This window comes from Nipponia nippon, unplaced genomic scaffold, assembly GCF_047370975.1.
Source record: "Nipponia nippon isolate SJK-2023a ecotype South Korea unplaced genomic scaffold, ASM4737097v1 scaffold_4, whole genome shotgun sequence".
Taxonomy (NCBI): domain Eukaryota; kingdom Metazoa; phylum Chordata; class Aves; order Pelecaniformes; family Threskiornithidae; genus Nipponia; species Nipponia nippon.
In genome coordinates this window covers 10650116-10673150 of record NW_028262358.1, presented here as the reverse complement: position 1 = coordinate 10673150, position 23035 = coordinate 10650116, and the positions used below count along the sequence as shown (strand labels likewise).

The window sequence follows — 23035 nt, the reverse complement described above, 5'->3', positions numbered from 1 at the left end:
AATGTTGAAAGCAGCCTTTTTTTAAAGCTCAGAAATGTGTCTCAATGTGGTAGCTGTGGTTTTGAGCAATAAAAAAAAATGAAAAGGTTCCTCATTTTAAAGTCCCTCGTTGAAAAGATATTTGGTTAAACGTAATTGTGAACCAGGCACTCTGAAACCTGGTCTCCAGGGCTTGGGCATATCCTTGTTTGGCTGTTGTTTAGCTAAGAGGCTTGGACAAGTCACTTCTTCCTTTGGCTGAACTAAAACTTGTGGGTAATGAGATCTCCTCTGTCAAGGACTGCAAACCTTTGACATGAAAGCTGCTTTAGCAGATAACTGTTTCATTGTTACTCATCCCGCAAGAACTCTGCGGGATCTAAACACCACTCTAAGCAGGAGCAGGAACAGCACCAGATCCAAATTTTTCAGCTTGTTTAAATTGGCTGAAGCTTCTCAATTTCAGTGGAAGTATACTGATTTGCACCAGCAGGGAAATTGGCATTCACTCTGTTTTTTTTTTTTTTGAAGGGTGGTGTTTGGGAAGAGGAAACTCAAAAATGTTGATCAAGCATTACAGACATCCTGGCATGTTTTGATTTATTGGGGACTGCAGTGCTCAAACGTGCTGCTGTGATGAATAGCAAGGTTCACCAAGGTTGCTTTAACAAGGCAACCCTGAAAGCATTTCTATGATGGCAATGTTACTTACTCCTCTGAGGAGAAAAACAATATATAAACAGGGCTCAGTCTTCAGCTGGATGAACTCTAACTCTGAGGGAGCTGGCTGATTCATGTCAGCCATGGTTTTGGACCTCACTTCGCCTTTCCTTTCCCTTGGTTATCTGAGCAAAACAGCAGTTTGCCTGCGTCACCAATATTCAAAGGTGCTCTTGGACTGTGGCACCAAGGAGGCTGAGAAAATGACACCACTCGTATGCAGATGAGACAAGGTTCTTTGGTTTAAGCATGCTATGGTGCCTTGCTATGTTCTTCCTGGTTGTGGGGAGATGTCCTGAGAGTGCTTCCTCTGTCAGTAAAAAGATCCTGGAACTGTTAAAATCCTCCACCTCTGCACCTTTTCATCTAATTCCTCCAAGAATCTTAGTTTATTTTTCAAAGCTATTGAACTGCAAATTATGGCACTGCAATACGCATCCAGGCTCTTGAGTTTAACTGGGATAAAATCTCTCTGGTGATGGGATGGTTAGAGTCCTCTATCAACAGTCCTTTGTTTAAAATAAAGGTGTTCTGAAATTGTCTTGTCTACTCACAATGCTGCTGTTATCCCTTCAGCTGAGAAGATTCTCCAGATATTTCTCTTCTGGCCCTGCATGTCCGATGCAGCAAGTACCTGAAGATGGGTGGAAAGCAGCAGACATCCTGGTGCAAAATAAAAGAAGCTTCAAAACATCTCAAATGATGGCGCTGGAGCGTGTCCCTGAGATGGTGCGGTAAGGTTCATACACTGAGACTATTTAAAGCTTGCCCCAAAGAATGTGACATATATGCCCCTGTTATTTCTCAATGTTTAAGCCTGTAAGTTGTAGCATTGCATATACATTGGTAGGTCCTCATGGCATCCAGATTCAGAGGCTCTCTAAAAAAAGCAAATGAAAGCTCTTCAGTCGGGTGTACTGATGTGGTGCCTTCATCTCTAGAGAGAGTTGGCTTGCGGGAAAGCTGAAGGACGACCTAGAGCTACTCTGTGTACCTCTGTGGTGGCTACCAAAGCTGAGGCAAATACATTTCTTCGAATTAAAAAAAAAAATAAATCCCTGTTACTAGTCTGCCAGATGAATATCCTGCCATGAGTGTCAGAATGCCTTTTTGTGGTGCTGGTGGAGAACCTAAGGCTCCAAACTTGAGTAAAAATAATTAGGTGCTGAAGGTTAGGCAGAATAGAGATCCTCCCTTTTACTATAGCCTGCAGCAGTGCTATCACTAGGAATTTTGACTTCCACTGGGTCAGACTGGGTTGTTCACAGCATGAGTCAGCCCAGCCTCCTACAGAAGAAAGGACTTTTTTTAACAGCAGAAAAACACTAGAGAATTTGGTGCATGGGCTGACTGATTTGTCTCAAGCTGCACAAACTTTCTGGGATGATCTGGTTTTCAGGCTGGTTCCCTTGCAAGAAGCATCTCCCTTTTTCCTCCCCCAGTCAACAGAGTGTAGACCTTCCTGTAACTGATAGCTTTTCATAGCTTCTGATACATACTATTTTAATGTTGAGATTAGTCTTGGTAAATAATTCCTATAGTTCCCTAGACTTTTTGAATAGCTAGTGGTACAGTTCAGGTCCTAGCTGTGACCTTAGGAGTATAGTCATTAACGGTTTCCCACTAACTGCCAGCTGTACAAGCCAGCATGTCTTGGTGGGAATGCTCCTGAAGGAATACAGCCAGGATTCATGAGGAAGGTGCCTGATTTCCCATACAGGGATGTGCAGGAAACTAGGGGAACAGCTGAGATGTGTTCCATCCGCTCAGACTAGCTTAGGGCTTCTAGGCTCTCCTTGCTGGGGAACCAGTACAATGACTCCATCCAAATCAAGAAGCACCTACTGAAAAGCATATCTCTTTTTGGAAAGACTACAGAATCCATTTCTCTATTTTCAGGGTTTTTATTATTTTCTTGTATGCTTCTGACCTTATTTAGGTCCTGACAGGGGAAAAAAAAGTTGTAGATTGCACATGTAGTTTTTTTGGCGTAGGTAGATCTACTTGAGACATTTATTTACCATTTTGTGCAGTCCACTTCCTAAGCAAGTTGACTCAAGTCATTTTGCTTAGGAAATGTCTCTGTATCGCATTCTGTTAAGCTTCAGTGATGGCATAGGAAACCAAGGCTCCCATTTTTAAGACTGAGTTTTAAGCCTGAAGTTGTATATTGTGATTTCTCTTGCCTCACTTTGTCAAGAGTAGTACTGCCATATTTCTTGGGAATGCTGAGATGATCATCTGATGATTTTGAGATGTTTAGGCTGAGATTCATCTTGCTTAGTGTGGACATTTCCAGTGTCTACAGCCGCGCTTGTCACCTGTGGCCCTGTATATTCACTGAGAGGAAATAGATGCCATTGGAGAGTGATTTAAATGACTTATTTTGAATGTCTACTTGAACTGAATCCAGGTCATTATTCCAATGACTCTGCTGACCAGATTTCCTATCAGGCCTAGCTCAGGTGGAAACAGACTTTCAGTGAGAAGGAATACACTAAAAGGAGTACAGTGAAAGGAGCACACTGCCTGCAATTGCAGCCAGTGGCTTGAAATTCTCTCTCTATGAGCCCATTCCCATCTGTACTCTTCCATTCTTCCCCCCTTCCCAGTAACATGTCACTCCTCAGATCTCCCTGTCTGTAATATCCAAATCGATCCCTGGTACTCACAAACAAATGTGAGAGTTGTGATGTGAAATGAGGAGCACAAGAGATCAAACTCTCCACTGCCTGAGTGCTTTCTCAACCCCACCTGTGTCCCCAGGGATGATTTTTGAGTCCCTCAAGGAGAGAGAAAGACATGATCAAACCAATGATTAACAAAAGCAATCATCAGCTACTAGCCCTAGCTGAAAATTCTAGTAACTGAAATATTACCAGGAATAACCCAGGAAAAGTTTGCATTGGGTTGCTGTAGAGTGTTTTAGGATATGGTCCATATTGATTAAGGATTTGCTCCTTCAATGTTCTGGGTACAGGTGGATAGGAAATGTAAAACTGTTTCCTGTTTCAGATTTAGGCAAGTCCCTCATGAAGAGGGGGAGAGAGGCACACAGGTTAACAAACAGATTCAGGCTTTCTAAGACCAAAGAGCCTTGTATGGCAGCACTTCTCTCGAATATGGAAAACTTAAGCTCCCTGCTCTGAACACCTCCCTCCACCTTGAATTCAGAATTTGCCTCGGAGAGTAAAAATGTTCCTGGCTAAGACTTTGTTGAAAGTGGCACACTTTGAAAAATTTTGATGTCAGTAAGCAAAAGTAAGCTTCCTGGTAAAAAGCAAAAGAAGCCCCCAAATCACCTGTTGCAGACAGTTCAGGACCTGCTGTGCTGCTGTGCAGTACCAGGTCCCCGTGGCATCAGCAGCTGCGGATGCCTTGTGACATCAAGCTCTGAAACTGAACAATGAGATATAACTGCTTAGCACTTGGTCATGCCATTAAATCGGATGCTGGTGGCTCAGGTGTTACCGTTCTGGGCTTTGGGGTGCTTTGTGGCTCAAGAGGAAACTCTCATGACCCAATAAGATACACAGCAATTAAAATACATAAGAAGCAAAATCACTTGGTGATTATATGATGGCATGGGATTTCATAGGGAATACAGATAGACCTGGGAGACTCAGGCCTTTCTCTGCCTTCCTCTGTGACTGTTCATTTTTTCACTGAACAGTCACAAAACAGGACACTAATTAGAGAAGGTGGTTGATGTGCCGGGGGTTTGTCCATCGATACGTTGTTCTCTTACGAGGTCTTTGGGAGGGAAAATGAAATTTCCACATAGGTTTTTTCAGGCTTTTATATGAAGTTCGAAAATGAAATTTTTGATCCAAATGGAAACATTTTTGATGTCTTTGAACCAAATCAAAATTCTGTTTCTAGTCAGTCTGATTTTTATGCCATGTCTGCCTGAGCAGCTGTACTGCCTGGATGCAGCTAAAAACTGTGTTCTTTCATGGGTTAGGCTTCATGATGAGTTGGTGTCTCCTGCTGAATTGGCATAGTGCCTCATGGGAACAATAAAACTGTGGCTTATGGTGAAAAGCAGGGAAGGCAGTCCTTCATAACGGATTGCTGAAATCTTGACCAGGAATGGAACTTACTTATCCATCTTGCAGTTTGGCCTCAGAGCAGCTACAGGGATGAAATACCCACTCTGTGGTACTGTCATGGTGTCGGTGATACTGAAAACACCTCAGTACAAGAACAGCTGTTCTCCTAGAGCATCTTTGCTCGTGTGGACACACCACAACTAGTGTCAAACTGGCTCACTTGAATGCTGGCAGAGGAGAGCCACAACAGCTTGGCCAGCCTTTCTCAGCAGGATTTTTGCAGGCCACGTCATTCCTCCTGGGCATAGTTTGGACTTCTGGGTTGAGCTGCTTTTAAAGGACAAGAGGACTTTTTTTAGGACAAGAGGAAATGGCCTCAAGTTGTGCCAGGGCAGATTTAGGTTGGATATTAGGAAAAACTTCTTCACTGAAAGAGTAGTCAGGCACTGGAACAGGCTGCCCAGGGAAGTGGTTGAGTCCCCATCCCTGGAGGTATTTAAAAGACGGGTAGACATAATGCTTAGGGAATGCTTAGACATGGTTTAGTGGTGGACTTGGCAGTGTTAGGTTAATGGTTGGACTTGATGATCTTAAGGGTCTTTTGCAACTTTAACGATTCTGTGATTCTATAAAGTTGAGTCAGGTAGACCTACTGGGTCTGCAGTAACTATAGTGTAGAAATACACCAGAAACAGCTGAAGTTACCTCATTGCTACCGGAGGTTTGGGTGATGAAGGTCTGGTGATACCTCCCGAGTTCTCCCACCCCTCTTCTGCGCCTGCTGTGCCCCCCATGTGCCAATGGTGGCAGCAGGTGTCACCTGGGGTGCCCCAACATTGGTATGTGAGGGAAGCAGTGGTGCAGAGTGCGCTACTGTTTATTGTTACCCTCTATTGTTCTAGCTGCAAGTGCCAATAACATCAAGAGCAGCAAACAGAGCTCTGAAGCCTTCTCCAGCCGTCATTTCCTTCCAGCCCACTACTTATTTGGTAATATAGAGGCCAGCTGGATAATTTTTGAAAAGCAGACTAACATGTAATTTTTATCGTGCTAGTACATTCTCTTGCTGCTGCATCTTTGCTGCACTTGGAAATGAAGACAGTGTAATTACCTAACAATTATCTTGTCAGCTTGTAGCAGAATGCAAAATTCGGATTGAGGTAGGGAATGAGAGTGCATTTAAACATTGGGGTCTTGTGATATGGCATTTATTTATTTATTTTCCATGCTAATTTTGGGGCTGGGTAATGAGGTAGACGTGTGCTTAAGCTAAATGGTGCAGAGTGGCTGTCCAGGACACAGGAGACTAATTGGCCAAGTAAAACCTCCAGGTACCTAGGCATGCTGCAGGAACGGGGACAGACTTCCTGCACTGCATTACTGTATTTCTCTGGTGCCCAGGAATGCAGTTGCTACTGCAAACATTTTCAGGTAGTTTGACAGCCATGGAAGGCAGGGTGGGAGCACATTTTTCCCCGGTGGAGGAAGAGGCAGTCTCTTCCATGGGGCCGCTGATGCAGCATGCCTCTAAGTATATGCTCAGACTGTCCCGCCATCTTCTCTGTCAATCCTGGTTACATTTTAACACAGTAGTACACAAAGAAGGGTTCCCATTCTTTAGCCCTTCATTTTTGGTTCTTTTACTTGCCTGTGTAAATGTCTGCTGGAGGCTCCCTTAAACAGGGTGATGCCAGCTGAGATAACTTATGATTGTCTGCCATTGTAGACAGCCATGTTAAACTGATATGTACATACTTGGAGAGGAAACAGTGCTCACAGGGTTTGAATCTCGGCCACACGAGGCATCATTCCTCTCTGAATCAGAATAGACTTTTGGGCAAACCTTTGGCTAGTGGTGTTGTATGGGGCAGATATTCTCTTGTCTGTCAGGAAATAGTCAGCACTTTCCTGATACAGAGGAATCTGGAAGTGTGACAGTTCTAAGCTCACGCTGAAACAGCACTTTAACAACCAGTATTGCCACAAATTCCAGCTGTTCTGTACTGGCAAGACACAGCCACAGAGCAGGCTTATTTTTCACTCTGAGTTTACAGCTTTTTTTCTCTCCTGACTTGCATAGTTTGAGAGACATCTTAGCAAGTACACCAGTCAACACGGAGAGGAACATGAGAAGTGACTTTCAGCTGACAGACTCTGATGGGCCCTGATCTGGTATCAATACACTTGAAGAGTTTTCAAAACAAATGCTGTTTCTGTCAATGCAACTCTGTTAACACTTTGGCATTTCAAGGCCTAAGCCTCCTGCCTTTAGTAGGTAGTGTGGGATTTTAGAGATTAGAAAGCATCATATTATGGGTTGCTAAGTGGTTTGCATTTCAAAGTCGTCTGCAAGTTAAGATGTATCTTGGCAGAAACATGCAGTAAATGGGCCAGGCTTCCAAATACAGCCCAGGCTGCCTGTTGCAAAGGAGTTGTTTTGGTATAGGCAGTCGTGTTGCACTGCTGAATGCTTTGCATGGCTAGAATGGTGTAAGCAGACCAGGAGGTACCGAGATATACTTGACAATGTAAATCCTTTGGGCTTTTTTATGCAGTGTGGTGAATGTTGCACTGAACCACCATTTTTTTTTTGTACTCTTACTTAGGGATAAAACATTCTTCAGCATTGCGCATGTTCTTGAAGCCTTATGGCTTGACCTTTTATATTGCTGTGAATACTGTGAACATTTGCAAGGCTTTCTGAATAATTGCTAAGAAAAGAGATGGTGAAGGATGTTAAGTGCAGTTTTCACCAACTGAAAAAAGTCACTTTGTGTCTTGAGAACAGGAATGATATGTTTCCTTTTATCCAGTCCTTGTCAGGGCAGGAAGACTGGTGTTCAAAAGAAGTGGAAGAAACCCAATGAAAAGCAGATAGAGGCAGCAAACTGTTATGTGCAGAGCCCCAACCTCCTGCACTGCCCATTGCCTCACCATCTCAATAGCAGAAGGGCATTAGTAACTATGAATAGCTGTGGGAGCTTTCAGGCAGTGGGCTGCCTGCAGGCCACAGTCCCTCAACGGTGTCCCTGCTCTGGTGTGGGTCACCCCTGGGCCGCAGTCCCTCAGGGACACCCCTCAGGCATGGAGTGCCTCCTTCCATGAGTAGGTCTTCCCTGTACATCATCGCTGCCATCTCTCCCTCCATGCGTCTCCTCTACCATCTCCCCATGCATCTCTTCCCCTTGCGCCTGCTGCTCTTACCTCTGTGAGGGGGTGCTGTGGGCTCCTTTGAGAGCCTGGCATTTTGGGATGCCATGGGCAGTTACATCAGCTTCAGAGCCAGCTGCCACCTGCACAGGGCAGCTGAAGCCTGCCATGTGTGTCCTGTGTAGCACTCGTGACATCATCAGGTGCTCATGCATGTACTAATTGAGTGTTCATGCATGAGTAAATTGGGTGCTCCTTTCAAGTGAACTGTGTGATCATGCATGAAATGGTCAGGTTCTCATGCACGAATTCAGTGATCATGCATGACCTGATTGTGCAGTCATGCATGAGCTAATGGGGCATCGTGAACCAATTGGATGCCCATGTGTGAGCTAATTGGGTGCTCAAGCATGAAATAATTGTGCCTCCATGCAGGGATTAATTGAATAATCAAGTGTAAGTTTGCAGGACACTCATGCATGAACTAACTGGGCACTCATGCATGAACTACTTAGGCAGTCTGGCATAAATTAAATTGGCACTTGGATGTGACTTAATTGTGCTCCCACGTTTGAATTCATTGGGCACTCAAGGGTGAACTGATTGGACCCTCATGCATGAACTGATAGGCTGCTCAGGTGTGAATTATTTGTATGCCCGTGCATAAACTAATTGGGCACTCATGCACATCTTTATTGGGTGCTCATGCACAAACTTACGGAACATTCGAGTGTGAACTAGCTGGGCATCCCTGTGTGACTTTATTGGACACTCTTGCATGAATGCAGTAAACCCTGCAATTTATGCCATGAGGGGCATAATAATACGTATGCATTCAGGTTGTTGTAATATTAACCCCTACAGTCTGCTCCAAGGGGATGAGGGTTGAAGTTTGTGAAGAGTCCATGTAGTCAGACTGTGATAAGGTTGACCCCAATAATGTAGCCTGTAAGGGGTGGAGCTTGTAAGAGAGAAGTTCAGTCTGTGATGATGAATGTAACCCCTGTAATCTGGTTCCCAGGAGGCAGGGGCAGAATTTTAGTAAGTGCATGTGCACTTTGTTATGGTATTAACCCCATACGGTCTGGTCTACCAGGACAAAGGGTAGCGTTTGTGTGGGTGAAATGTTCTGATTGTGTAGATGTGGTGCTTAGGGATGTGGTTTAGTGGTGGACTTGGTTAAGACGAAGTTAACAGTTGGACTCGATCTTAAGGGTCTTTTCCAACCTAAATGATTCTATGATGTTGAAAATGGAGTTTGTAATGCATTTATGTTGAAACAGCTCTTAAATATGTGTTTTGTGGAGGTAAGGGGTGGAAGGTATTGGGATTAAATTGCAGGGTTTACTACATTTGTGCATGGGCACCTAATTACTCATGCATGAGTGCCAATTTAGTCCATGCATGGGATGGGTGCCCAATTAGCTCATGCATGATCGCCCTTATTAGTTCATGCCTGATCAGCCAATTACTTCACGCATGGGTGCCCAATTAGTGCATGCTTTATTGCTCAAATAGTTCATGCATGAGTGCCCAATTAGCTCATGCTTGAGAGGCCAATCAATTCACACTTGAGAGCCCAATTAGTTCTGGATGAGCACCCAATTTACTCATGCATTCATGCTCAATTAGGACATGCATGAGCACCTGATGAGTTCACCCCCCAAGTGTGCCATGAGCTCACATGAGTGCCACACTGAACACACGTGGCAGGGTTTGGCATCGTTGCCAGTGCGGGAGGTGGCTATGAACTGCCCTGCGCAGGTGGCAGCTGGCTCTGAAGTTGATATGGTGTCCCAAAATGCCAGGCCCTCAGGAGGAGCCCACAGTGCCCCAGCACAGGCAGTGTGGGGAGATGCTGGAGGAGACATGTATGGAAGAGGATGCTCCGTGCCCAAGGGACGCATGCCTGAATCACTGCAGCCTATGGACAACCCACACCAGGGCAGGGACACTTTGTCTGTGGCCATGGGTGACCTGTGCTGGTGCAGGGACACTGGGAAGCCAGGAGGAGTGGAAGAGACCTAGTGAGACACGTGAAGCAGCAGCAGACAGAAGAAACTGTTGTGTACACAACCCCAACCTCCTGCATTGCCTGTTGTTTCACTGAAGTGATTAGGATGGACTGAGTGTAACCTGTGGTACAAACAAGAGAAGCTGAGATTAGGAAGGTTTATGTGGCTTAAGTGGAGCCTAGGAAAGGGGGAGAAAAGGTGCTTTCTTAAGTGCTTAATTGCTTATGTTTTCTTCTTTCTCAATACCTGAACCAGTGATTAGAAGGTTGTGTTAATTGGCAATAACTTAAGTAAAAGTTCCCCTAGTGGAGGCTGTCTTCCACAGTGGAAAGGTCTGGCATGGCCTGGGACTGCAATAATTGGAGTGACTTTGAGGCTCAGGAAGGAGTATTGATTCCGATATTGGGAATTTGGGGTGTTGTGGTGGGCCCATCATGTTTGGAGGGGGTAGGTGCAGACAGTGTGTAAGCAGGTGGGAAATGGAGAGTTCAAGGCTACTGGAGCAAGGTCCTGAGGGATGGGAGGGTGACTGGGAGGAGATGGCATGGGCTCTGCTTCAAGCCCTTGCCCCAGTGGCCAGCAGCCAGGGCTGCTGCCACATGAGGGATCCTTCCCTGTAGGCACAGTGGGGCTGGGAAGGTCCAGGAGAGCTGCGTGCTTCTGTGCTGTGGGGTGCAGAGAGGCTAACTGTGTGCTCCAAGAGGGTCTCCAGAGAGCCTGGGAGCACTTGGCAGAGCTGGGGAGTTGAGCTGTGAGTGTCCATTTTAGAGTAAGTGCCTGTGAAAAGGGGTGTTAACAAGTGCTCAGTGCAAAAGGGAGGCCCTTGGTCAGAAGGAGCAGCTTGCAGTGCTGCGCTGGTCAAAGTGTGCACGCTACAGTGTTTATCCCTACTGCCTGGTCCACAGGAGTAAGAGTGGAATTTATAATTGGTGTATATTAAGATAGTGATGATGTTGAAAGTAGAGTTTATAATGGATTGATGTTGAAACAGTTCCTGTGTGTTTTTCACAGAGGCAGAGGGTAGAATGTATTGGGCATAAGTTGCAGGGTTCACACAGAAGTGCCCAACTTGCTCATGCAGGAGTGCCCAATCAGCTCACACGTGAGCGCACAATTAGCTCACGCTTGCACGCCCGGTTAATTCATGCATGGGTGCCCAATCGATTCATGCATGAGAACCCAATTGCTTCACGCTTGCATGCCCAATTAATTTGTGCATGAGTGCCCAATTGTGTTACACATCAGTGATCATTTAATTTGCTAAGAGTTCAGAGAAGTGCCACTGCTAGGAACCCCAAAACTGAAGCCAGATGCAAATTAAAGCCACACCCCTTAAAGGCCCTCTGCACAAATTAATCTAGGCTGGAAACCAGTCCTTTGGTTCAGATTGAAAAGGAATGAAAACCAGCTCTTGTTCTACACCTGGGTATAATTAGTACAGCTTTATCTTGGATCCTTTTTTAGGACCCAGAAAGCAGCTGTATGGGACATTGAGTTTCTCCACTCAGAGTTCTAGCTAATCCAGCCTTTCTGTTGCCATTTGGTTTTTTTTTTTGTTTTGTGCGCTGATCATTAAAATGTAATTTCCCATCATATAGCTTCCTCAGCCAGCATGAAATGTCTATACCTAATGCCCATGGAAACAAAGATATTTTAAAAGAAAGAGCGAAGACCAGCAGAAAAATTCAAGAATACAGGGCAGTTCCCAGCCTGTTTCAGTAGGAAGCAGCAGTGCTATATTCTTACCTCCAATGGATGCTGTAAAAGATTGTGCATTACTAACGCACAGACATGGGCTTCAGAAAACAAAATTATTTTTGTTAGTAAGGCCTGGAGGAAGAGAATACAAAAATCTTTTGTATTATTACTTAGGCTGTGTTTTCCTTTTGCTTCTCATCTTTCATGACTTTCATGATGGTGGCAGTTCCATCATCTAACTTCCATTTCTTGGAGGAGGTCTCCAGTCTCCAGTATAGTTCCTCAGCTCACGTCCAAGCAGTGAAATTGCCTGTGGAGGTCAAAGCAGCAGCTGATAACAGTGCTGTCCCCTGGGCCAGCAGATGTTTCCTTGGAGTCAGGAGGCACTCAAGAGGGTGTTTTTTCTGTTTTTAGACTTAACCTGTTGATGCTTCTAAATTGACCTTTCTTATCTCTGTAGTGTCCTGAAAGTTTTAAGTAATGTCTGCAGGCTTCTTGCAGCAGGAACATGAAATAGTGAGTGTTTCACAGCTCACATCACCTTTAGAGCTTGTCCTTCCTTAGAAATGGGCAAAACCTTGTTGTGTCATATATGGCCACACTGTAGCTTGTCACTCCAAAAGCTGCCAACCTGGGAGGGAAACCAAGCAGCTATCTTTATAGCTTGACTGGAAAATGAAGAGGAGACCATAAGCTTGTCCATCTGCCACCTTTTTACTTGCTCTCAACTGTATAATACCTGATGCATGCAGAGAGTTATATGTGTGGGCTGTGTAATTCAGTGGCTTTGTTACTGATCTTGAGCCATTCTTATTTAAAGTGGAAACCACTTTCTGTTCCATCTGTGATACCTGCTTTAGTAAAATAAAATCCAGCATGTGGCTCACTTGTCATTGGTTTCAACATTTGGATCATGTGAGATTGTGTCCTGTGTGTCATCCCATCCATGTCTGTCCCCGTCGTGTCCCGTCGCGCCCCCCCCCAAAGAAACTGTGATTTTTATGGTAGGCTAAGGGGAAAAAAAAGGCAAAAATATCAGACATGCTTGGGCATCTCCTGATGGGATTTAATATTCTGGTTTCTCCACCTCAAAATGAAAGAATGACAAGTTAGAGCTGTTTGGGCTTGAAGATGCAGAGAGTAAATCTCCCTTGGGGTCTAAGTTGTGCTGTATCCTATTTAGCTTGAACAGTACTTTACTCTCAGGGTAGTGTCCCTGATTTACAGCATACTTAGCAGGTGCAACCCAACTGGAATGAGGCAACATAAGCTATGTATGAGTAGAGAGGAGTTGGTCTTTTAAAAAGCAGGCGCAAAATGGGTTACTGCACGCAGAACAAAGTAGAGGCATTTGCAGACTCCGCAACTCTTTTGGAAAGTTTCTTGTATCGCTTCTATTTCACTTTAAGCTGGAAACAAAGGGATATATTTGTGCATTCATGTTCATTCCCAAGTGGAAGGTCCTCACTTAAGTTGTCTTAGGTCTCTTTTCAAATGTTTACTCACAACATGACCAAATCGTACCTCTGGTGATGCAGGCTTAGGGACAGTGTAGGATTTCATGCTGTGCAGCATTGTGCATGCTCATGAGCTGCTTGGTCAGAGAACAGGGAGGAAAAGCTCTTACTCTTCTTCAGGGACATGAGGACTCTGCACTGTTCATGGTGCATCTGGCAGCTAACCAAGAAGCTGCATTAGCACCATCTTTGCATCAGACAGCTAGAGTTGCACTGCCCTCTTGGGTATTGAGTTAGTGCCAGTGTAACTACATGGAAGGAAAAGATACTAACTAAGGATGAAGGACTCAGAAAGCCGCCTTTTAATCTTAGGCTGATATGCCTTTGCCTAGTATTAATGTTGCAATGTAGCAACTGAATGGGAAAAGGCTGTGCTGCCCACACACTGAACTGTGAGGTCTTAGGAGAGAGTGTGGGAAGAAAGACCAAAGAGGGAAAAGTCTATTATAATTTCAGCTAGTAAAAATTTTATTGCACCTTTTACACATGCCAGGGGAAGCAAGGCATTTTAAATTGGGCTGTATAAACTGCTGCAGCCTGAAGACAAAGAGAGCAGCTTTGGTGTGATGTTTGGATATACCTTTTCCATGAAGGCTGAAAGAACAGTGATGTTCGATTTGGGTCCATAGTTAGTTCTCTCCCCTCCTCCCTGTCCCCAAATTAAACAAGGATGGACGATGTGTAGGTCTTAGAAGTCCTCCCTCTCTGCCTTTTGCTCTAGCTCCTCTCTTTGCACGTGCTTAGGATGTAGATAAGCTGGCTTCTGAACACTAAAGAAAGTAAAAATATATTTGCAACCCATGGTCAGAGAGAAGAGACTGAATTTCAGAGGGCTGAGAACTTACTTTCCTCAGCTGATAGGTGGCCTTTGAACCTTGCTGTAACAGGCACTGGTTTTGCCTTCAGCAATTTTTTCTACCTCAGTCTTGCTAGAGTTTACAATGAGTGGTAATCGAGTGGACAACTTGGTCCATCAAACCCTCTTTTCTATCTCATTCTCTTTCCTGTGAGTAGCAGTGAGAGATGACTGATGTGGGGCCTGAGGAACTGGAGCTGTCAGGCCCAGGGTGCAGACCCCTTCTAGGAGTTTAGCTGGCTAGGTTAGAGAGTTTAGCTGCCAGAATCAAAGGTCTGTTCCCTCACTGATAAGAGGTGTTGTGAAGTAAGCTAGAAGTGATGGCCTGCCCCTCCTTTCCTTTGGGAACTGCTTTTAAGCTGGGGCTTTACTGCTGGCCCCCACCTGTGCTCTATCGCAGCCTTGCAGGAGCTGTATCTGCAATGATCTCTTACTGCCACAACTCTTACCCTGACCTGGACCTGCTGACTGGGCTTTCTGGCTTGACATCAGACCTGCCCCATCACTGCAGACTCACTGGGTGATCACTGGACTGTGTCTGACCCTGATCCTGACCTGGACCTGCCGATTTCCATCCCAGCTCCATGTTGGTGAGGTCAGTGCTTGTGCCTGCTTTATTATCCTGCTCTGATCCTGGCTTCCTGTCCCTTGCAGAGCAGCCAGCCCTCACGGCTCCCTGACAGTTACTGAAGGTGGGGGCCAGTGGTAAAGCCTCAGCTCAAAAGCAGTTCCCAAGGGAAATGAGCGGCAGGTCCTTGCTTCTGGTTTTCTTCACAACGGCTCTTATCAGTGAAGGAGCTGACCTTGGACTCAGCCAGCTAAACTCTTTAGCTTATCCAACTAAATCCTAGAAGGGGGATGTACTCTGGGCCTTAAGAAGAGTATCATACCTGGCAGAGCATCAGTGCTCCCCCTGTCTTCTCCCAGCATGTTCTGGCTGGATGGCTCTGATCCACTTGCAAGTCTGCATGCTCACTAGTCCTCCTCCTGCTCCCTCGGCCTTTCACAGCTGCATGTCCCTTGCTCCATGTCCAGCACTGTATACAGCCCTTCCTCTTACTAGGATTTTTGTGGTCTCAGAGCCCCTCTTGCTCTTGTTTCAGTCCTTATTGAAAAGTTTAACAATCAATATAACACACTTTAATAACCCAGAGTTGTCATGTGCTGCCAGAGAGATCCTACTGAATTCCAACCCCTAGAGCCTGTAAAATGCCCCCCAGCCTGTGCCCCACTTGTGTGGGAGGGCTGGGGAAATGTGGCAAGCATTTTTCCCTGCTGAGGTGGAAGGTGCCATCTCCTGAATCTCCTCAAAGAGTACTATCATCTCTTGCAGGAGCCTTGTGGCCAACATGTTTTGTGTTCTGCTTCATTGCTGAAGCTGTACTGAAGACAGTGTTTGTTTTGGTCACTGGTTTTGGGGGGTGGTGGGGAGAGACAGATAGCTACCAGCTTTTTGATGTAATCTGTGACTGGACCAGGTGCAGCAGTGTCTGGGGATGGGGAGTTCCTGTGACAAGTAAGGAGATCATCTCAGCCTGTTTTCTATTTGGTGTTGCAAACCTGACACTATTCTCTTGAGACCTCCCATCAGCCCAGCAAAATAGTAACTGTCCTTATTTTTTAGTGGATATCCCGTCAAATGAGGGTTATGCGTGTTGGTAGAATTACTTGGTTCTAGTATCAATGGTATCATCTAATTTCTCCTTTCTTGCTTTGTTGATGTATTTACCTGACAGATAGCTCAAACTTCTGATCTTTTGTGGGGAAGAGTGCAAGTCCAAATGGAGAGGAGAGTAAGTCCAAACAATGTATGTGAGGAAAGTAGATTTATTCTCACTTTTGTTGATGGGACATCTACAGCGCATACGAAGAGGATGCTTTCATCTCTCTTCTTCCTCCCTTTCCATCTCATGTCCCTAATGCTGCTCCTATTCTACGTTATGTTCCTAAGTGCCTCATTTTTCTTCATCGTAACAGTTGTTTTATCATATCCTAATGTGCCTACTGATGCTCTGCAAGACGAGGAGATGACATTTTTCTTCTGAGACTTTGCATTTTTAGGCATTCAGCACTGGGGGAAATAGAATTTGTGAGCCCTGTACTTAAGGCACAGTTTGAGATAAATCTCAAAATGCAAGAGGATTTTTGAATTCGTACCAATGTTTTGGCGGGGGAGGAAAAGGGACCTAATTTAGAAGGGGATCAGCCCACTGAGAAGATTGGTGATGAAACATGGAGTATTTGGAAGTGAAGGGGTGAGGACAGGGACATAGCGGTAAGGATGAATGTGGGGAGTGAGTCTGTCAGGTAGGCATAGTTAAACAAGTTTTAAATGAATTAGTGACAGCAGGGGTAAATCAGTCTGCACTGAGCTCCACACAGTCTCATCTACAGCAGCACCTGAGCTGGTGAGTTGTATAGCGAACTCGGGTACCTCTGCACTACAGACATACCCTGAGGTAAAGAGAATATAAAGAGGTTTGGAAGGCGAGGGACGGAGCGAGCAGCCAATCTGCAGAGGGCAGAAGAGCTCGGATCAAAACTGCTGCCAGTTCTTTGAAAGTCATGAAAAGCCAGAGCCTTAGTTTGCTCACACAGGCACAACTCCTCTGGGCTTCGGGGAGAAATGTGTCTGAGAGGCTCTCAAAGTACATGTGCAGAGCCAGCCTTGTTGTGCTAAAAACCAAGTTCTGATTAACTGTGCACGTGGCAGGAATTTTGCATTGCCGCTAAAGCAATAAAAAGTCCTGAAAGGTTTCCATGATATTAATTTTAGTTCATTTGAGATAATACATGTAGGTCTTAATACATGAGATTTATGCCATCGAAGATATGCAATGTATCTCAGCCTTAGTGAGAAGAAATCTGCCTTGTTGACACCAACCAGCCAAACCAGCAGACAGGACAGAACTAGTTTTTCATTGGAGTATTGCTGCCTGTTTCTTCTCCTGGCTTTCATCTCTCTCCCTCTCTTTCCCACCTCCCCTTTTTTTTGTTGATTGGTGTCACCTCACATGCTTAGGATGTCTGCCTGTCTGCTCAGAGTGTGAACACATTCCTCAGAATGCTGATTTGCTCGTTTCACACCAGTGTCAAAATGACTTATTAAATTCGGCACCTCCTGATACTCAGTGCCTGATGTGTTGCTATCCAAACATTAAATGACAATAAGCATATGCAGCCGCTGGGCCTAGCAAACTCATTTAGTTTGATAAAAATGTCATGGCAATATGCTTTAAATCACTGTCCTTTTCATCATTGTTAATTGCTAGCTATAGATCTCTTTCCTGTGCTTAGTGCAAGTGTTAGGATGCTGCTCCTTCTAGCCTGATTAAGCATTTTCTCTAACTGTAGAAATCTTTTTCAGTGGCAGTGTTATTTCATCAAGAGATGGATTTTGCTCTTAATTAGCCAACATGCCACCAGGGATACTTCAGAGTCATGGGTGTGAAAAAGCCTCCAGCAGAAGATCATTCTCTGGGATTAAAAAAAATAATATATCAGTGACTTGGGAATAATTGGCAGCTTCGGTGATGGTAAGTTGGCTCTAGCAGTGACAATATGTTCTGGTGTAATATCAGTACCTGCTTGTCTGCTTTCCAGTTGGCTCACTTCAAACTCAACAAGAGCAGTTCTGTATATAACAATGTACAACATAGGATGCTGGGGGAGGGGAACCATTCCCCACCTATTCTGCTGTCACTGGTGAGCTGCATAGCTTTCACAAGGCATTGTAACCACAGGTTTTGCATTCTCTTCAGCAGAAATGCACCTTCTTAGGCCATATTTACTCATCGATAGAAAGTTTACAAAAAGAAAGAAATCCTTATGCATTTAAAAATCAATAGCAAAAATCTCTGGCAGGTGGGATCCTGCTCCCACCTTAAGTAGTTGGGAAGACTCCAGATGCTGTGTATGCTGTTCTCCCCTGAGGCAGGATCAGCTCTGCTGGTGCTGCTCTAAAGAAAGCAGTGTCCTCGAAGGCCACCGCTGGTGGAGCCTCTGCTGTTCCAGGCTGTGGCAATCTGTTCCCAGGCTTCAGTTGCCTAACCATTAGAAGGCTTCAGACTCTCTACATTTACTGTCTTTCCTTGAATCTTCTCTGCAGCAAGCTAAGCATATAACTTCTTGACCTATTTGCCACAGAGTAGGAGGACAGATTAGCCCCTTCCTGTTGGCAACAGCCTTGTTTGCTTTGGCAGACTATTATTCCATCCCCTTCAGTCTGCTCCTCAGACTTGCCTGTCCACAGGTTTTTCTGCCTTTTCTTAAAGCTTCTTTTTTGTAGATGCTGAGGTCGAACCTGAATGTATGTGTTCATTTCTTGTTACTAGTCATACACTTAATTCGGACTATTGCTTTACTTTTGTCTTTAAGAGACAGATGCTTCTGTGGTTAGAAAGGTTTGACCTACTGAATCCCTGTTGATATTTGGCATGCCTAAAGTGCCTAAAGCTGGCCTAATTTTCAGTGCATGAAAGGGATTTCTGTGCAAAATAAGAGAAAAAGGTCTTTAAAAAAATAGTTCATTGGCTCCTCCTGTTTCTAGGGAATATAAGGTTATTTGTTGGGATGCATACACTGTGAGAGAAGAGAATTTCAGAGAACTCTGTAAAGATACCTGTTTCACATTTCTGGGATGACTTTAAAATAAAGTGTTTCAGAGCTCAACCAGAAGTAGTATCTGAGAGAATGATTCAGCCTAGTGGAATTAAAAAAAAAAAAAAAAATCTGTCTTGTGTAGAAATAAGAATTTTATTAATGAAATACTTGTGTGATGCAATCAGTTTTAAAAAGGAGGCAATTATATGAGAGTGAGGAAACCCATCCTGCTTAAGGTGTGAAAGCATGAGAGTCTGTAGGTCACGCTGTGCTGCTACCTGAGACTATTGTAGCATTTACAGACTCAACCTAAATTCCTTGAAGAAATCAAACCCAAACAGTCTCATTTGGTAAATGTGTGCTTGATCTAAAGCTTGCTGAAATCACTGGCAAGTCTTGGGATGTGATTCTAATTGTCAAGAAGAACTTGCAATTACTTAGCACATCTTCTAGAGAGAGATATGATTTCAGCAGTTAAAGATGTTCTTTTCCAAATGGAATGAACTCTAACACATCCTTCACACTATGAGCCTGTCAAGTTGTAGTAGAGAGAGATGTGATCAGGCATTCAGAGGTGCTTGTCTTGTAACAGCAGAGCAGAGGCTGTTGTACTGGTGTCAAATGAAACGAAAAGATGGTTGGACTTTACAGGGCCTATCTTCTCCAGATAAAAGGCCAGTGACCTTTTCACATCAAGCCAGGAGAGAAGGGTCTGGTTAAGGGTGGTATGCAAAAGCGTTGGCAAGAGGGCTGGTTCATTAAGGCTGAGCTCCTTTCTCTCACCTTAGGGAAGTAATTTGTGTCTGTCACATTGCTGTATCCTCACAGGGATGGCGGGTTATTCTTTAAAAGCAGAAACACAAGGAAAAGCATTCTGAAATGTTGAAACCTTCCATTTAGGGAGAGTTAGAGTATTTTTCCTTTGAGCTTTTGAATCTTTTGAAAAAGTATTTTGATTTCACAATTAGCTGCCCATAAGAAAGGGTTAATCAAAAAATGAAATGGAATAAGTTTCAATGAGCTATAAAATCTTGTACTGAGCAGAAATACTGGAAGCTATATTTTGATCTTCGTTTTCCTTTGCTTAGCTGAAATCTAAAGAATTAAGAAAAAGTATTGTCATTTTCCTTCTCATCCTCAATTTGGTCACAAGAGAAAAGACCTCTTTTACATCATTGCTCATAGGAATGCAGTTTTTCATAAACAACTTTTTTTTCTGTGGTAGCCACCAGGCAGTGCTGGTTATAGGCCAATCCTGTAGACTGTTCCTGATGTGTTAGAAGAGCTTGAATTACTTGCTTGCAGAGTGCTTCTCTTCAACCATTTCAAATATCTTTCCTTTAACTATATTTCTCCAGGTAGTTTGTCCATAATGTAGCAGGTATTTATCAATAATCTTTCCACTTGAGTGTGCTAAATTTGGTTTGTAGTATGAATAAAGCAGTGGGTGTTATAATACAAAATAACTTTGTTCAATTTTTTTTTTCCCAGTCAGTGTCAGCCTTGATTACCTCACTAGACTTGCATGGTGTGTGGGCAGGTGATTAGAATTTGCTAAGAGGTTGCATCTGTGTACCTGATATAGTAGTATTACTTACACCTGAAGTGGCAGAAAGCGAACCACTCAACATCAGTTTCTCTCATGCTCTAGAAACTGGGGATTACTATTGAGCTCAGTTTGGGAAGGTAATACTATCTTAACACTCCAGCAAATGGTAGGAAAGAAAAGGAAAAGAGAAAGGAAGAGGCTTCAGGCAACTGTTGACATCTGTCTTGTGATGTGAATGGTGTGTATTTTCCAGGCTTGTGAAAAGTCTTGTAAAAGGAAAGAACAAGCATGACAAAGGTCAGAAAGACAATAATAAAATAGGACTTTGCAGAAGATATGTTAGTGTTTCTGATGACAAGGGAGAAGATTTTTAGTACTGTTTTTTTTCTGGAGCTATTCAAGTAGCATATTAATGCAAGCAACGTGTTATTTTCAGTATTTTACAGACCCGGCAGGGAAGTATCTGAATACGCTCATGTGGAGAAATAATAGAAGGCTCAGAGAAGGCATCAGTCTGGTAGGATACTGGGATGTGGGTGCTTTGGGAAAGACTACAGCAATAAGAGCACTTGAGTTAAAGCAGTGCTGACTGTTGACTAAAAGTCCCTGCCTTATTTATAGGGAAAAGTTAAGATTGTCTTGTGTTTGTTTCTTCCCTGGTCTGCAATGTCAAGAAGGTGTCAAGAGTTTTTTGTGATGATATAGAAACACACAAGAGACTGATCACTTTTGAATTCCCCTACTACTTCCATAGTTTTTAGTTTTGATTTAATTCTTCTCATTCATCAAACTGTTTGGATGTGGTATTTGAGTTGATGGAGGTGAGTAGTAAAGCAGAGTAAAAATACTTATATCAAAGACGACACTGAAAAGATGTGGAAATTGGGCCGAGTCAGGTTTCCATAGTTAGAATAAGAATCCCTCAAATAAACAAGCAGAAAATTGTTCTCATCTCTGGTGCCTGTGAGTCTGTTAAAGTAAAGGAGAACTGACAGAGCTACTCAGAGTCTCTATGTTTGAGTTAACAGTGGTGCCATTCAGACAACAGACAGGAACTCTTCTGCATACACATACACATTTTTGGAAAGAATTCCTCGCTTTTGAAGAACAACTATTACAAAAATACCCCTAAATAACAGTTTGTTAATGATGTTGAAAATATCATGACTATACCCATTTGCACTGAATATTGATTTAGCTCAAAACACTTCAGAATGGAAAGGGATCTCAGGAAAGCTCTCCCATCCAAAGGCAGTGTGGTGAGGGTCGCTGGGCACCAATAAGGACAATTTGTTGGTTTGTTTGTGACAAGTGGTAAAGAGTTAAGTGAAACTTGAAAACTGTAAGTTTGTGGCACTGCTGCTATGCACTGTATTCTGGTTAAAATCTGTTGTCACAGCTTTATCATCCGTGTAATCAGGTGTGATATTGGCTGTGTGTAGCCCCTCCTGCCTGCTTTCTCCCAGTTTATGCTGGGAGGAAGCAGAGTAGTAGGAGAAAGAAAGGGAACAGAAGCATTTACTTGGTCTGAAGTGCTGTTAAAAGGACATCTATGGGCCTCTTACTTCATACGGTTTCATTCTGTAAATGCCACTTGAACTAAAATATTCCCTTTCATCTTCCTGACAGAAATATGACACAGTAATTCTTTGTGAAAATGTAGATGATATGCTGCAATAGTTACAGTGAGTTAGGATTAAGTGGCAAATGCCTACTCTTAAAGACTTAATTAAAGACACAATAGCTCTGGGAGGTCGTTATTGTAATTACAGTGCTGCCTATATTGTTGTAGCCAAGTACATGGTTGTAGTATCATGTTATCTCTACATAGCGTCCCGATTTGATGAGGCAGCTATTGCATACATTCCATATACTATGATTTGCACAAGATTTTTGCTAGCTCATTTAAGCTTGAAAATCTGATTCAGGGCTCCGTTTACCTTTACCAGTTTCATATGGGTACAATTCCATTAACATAAGTGTGACTACTTTAAATTATTTTATCCCCATGTGCTGGAGGAAAATTAGGCCTTCTTGCTTTGGTTAAAATCCGTAGAAATTAAGGAAAGGGCTGAAACATGACATTTCTCATAATGCTGTGTGTGTATGTAAAGAGATTAAGAAGAAATAATAAATTTCTCATCCTGGCTTAATCAACAGATAATTTGAAGAGTAGATCCACAACTGAGGAAACCAGAGGATCTGTGTAAAATTCATTCTTGAAATGAAAGAATGTTAAGGTCTCACAACAACCACCTTCAGCAAATGCATTTGAGGGATGTTCAACATACTTGTCTTTCCTAGAGGCACAATTTTTCCCTACAGGAGCTTTTCAGCATTGTCCAGTCTTATATTAAAAGCTTCAAGCACTATGACTGTTGCTGCTTGCTGTGGTAGGGAGCTACACAGCTGACTAATCTCATGCCCGAAAGTATTTTAATCTGAGTATTTGGAAAGGGGATACAGTACTAGTAAACAAAGCACAGTTAAAGATAGTGTGGGTACAAGTCCAAGTGTAGTTAGGGCAAGATATGGATCTCAGGGAGCTCTATCTGCCAACGGTAGGCCTGCGGGGACTGCTGAAATGATAGCTTTTGTTACTCATGTTTATGGGATGAAATCCAAGTGAGCTTGGGCCATGGTGGAAAGGAGTTGGCATTCTTTCACAGAGATGTCCTCTCTGAGAGGACTGAAAAAGAGGTGAAACCAGGTATCCAGCCTTTCAGTAGTCTTCTGTAAATGCTGGTGTTTAAAGTAATTTTTTTTTTTTTTATCTTTGAGTATTCAGGCAGGGCCTGCAAAATGGAACATGGTCAACAGGAGAGATGGAGGTACCCCAGAAGACTGATGGCTTTGTTTTGGGAGGTGGGAGGCTGAACTTCAGATCACCTCATGTA

The 23035-nt window shown here is 43.7% G+C and overlaps 1 long non-coding RNA gene across 1 annotated transcript in view; it reads left to right on the top strand.

Moving 5' to 3' along the window:
* The window catches only part of LOC148053101 (uncharacterized), a 133886-nt gene that overhangs the window by 38843 nt on the left and 72008 nt on the right, over positions 1-23035 (top strand). Inside the window, exon 2 of the long non-coding RNA XR_015708979.1 lies at positions 1276-1433. This is a non-coding gene — a long non-coding RNA (uncharacterized LOC148053101). The remainder of the gene's footprint in view (positions 1-1275; positions 1434-23035) is intronic.